This window comes from Myotis davidii, unplaced genomic scaffold, assembly GCF_000327345.1.
Source record: "Myotis davidii unplaced genomic scaffold, ASM32734v1 scaffold490, whole genome shotgun sequence".
Taxonomy (NCBI): Eukaryota; Metazoa; Chordata; class Mammalia; order Chiroptera; family Vespertilionidae; genus Myotis; species Myotis davidii.
Window position 1 is genome coordinate 367,248 of NW_006281995.1, and position 1,064 is coordinate 368,311.

Genomic DNA, 1,064 nt, shown 5'->3' on the forward strand with positions numbered 1-1,064 from the left:
GCACTCCTTTTTTTTCTTCCCTATTTTTCTTTTCTTTTCTTTTTTCTCTTATATCTTTTTCTCTTCTTTCTTCCTTATCACCTAATTCTCTTAATTCAGGTGGTCACCTTTATTTGTAACACGGATTTTGTTTGCTGAAAGTTTTACTTACTGCTTCAATTTCATCAGTAGTTATTGACCTATTCATGTATGCTGCTTATTCCTGATTGAGTTTTGGAAGACAAAGTAGAAAAAACGCACGAGCAGATCAGTAACTGAAAAAAAATGAAAAAGCAGAAGACTCTAAGAGATCTCTGGGACAACATGAAACAGCACAAGATCCACATAATAGGGGTACCAGAAGGACAGGAAGCAGAGAAAGGAATAGAAAACTTGATTGAAGAAATAATGGTAGAAAACTCCTGGATGGACATCGTCACCATCAGCAGACAGAAGCTGCCCGACTACGAGGAGAAGATAAAAATGTTCTACACGGAGCACCTGCACCTGGACGAGGAGATCCGCTATGTCTTGGATGGCAGCGGGTACTTCGACGTGAGGGATGCGGAGGACAGGTGGATCCGCATCACCATGTAGAAGGGAGACATGATCACCCTCCCCACGGGGATCTACCACCACTTCACGCTGGACGAGCAGAACTATGTGAAGCCTATGCGGCTGTTCGTGGGAGAACCGGTGTGGACAGCGCACAACCGGCCAGCGGACCACTTGGAGGCGCGGGGGCAGTACCTGGCGTTGTTGTCGCAGAAGGCATAGGGTGCCCTGAGCCAGCACACCCCGGCCCCCACGGTCCTGGCATGACAGCAAAAATGTGGAGACAAAGAAACAACCCCCAAAGGAAAGAAAAGGAACTGGTACAAAAGGAACTAAATGAAATGGAGGCATGCAATATGTTAGGGAAAATGCAGAGTAAGAGTCATCCTAAGTAATAATAGACAAATATACTTCCGACACCCTTCCCATTGGCTAATTAGGGCGATATGCAAATAAACTGCCAACCAAGATGGCGGCTGGCAGCCAGGCAGCTGAAGCAAACATGAGGCTTGCTTGCTCCAGCCTTTTCT

The 1,064-nt window shown here is 46.2% G+C and overlaps 1 pseudogene; it reads left to right on the forward strand.

Moving 5' to 3' along the window:
- Positions 1 to 387: 387 nt before the first annotated feature.
- LOC102761809 lies at positions 388 to 799 on the forward strand (annotated as a pseudogene).
- The last annotated feature ends 265 nt before the right edge of the window (positions 800 to 1,064 follow it).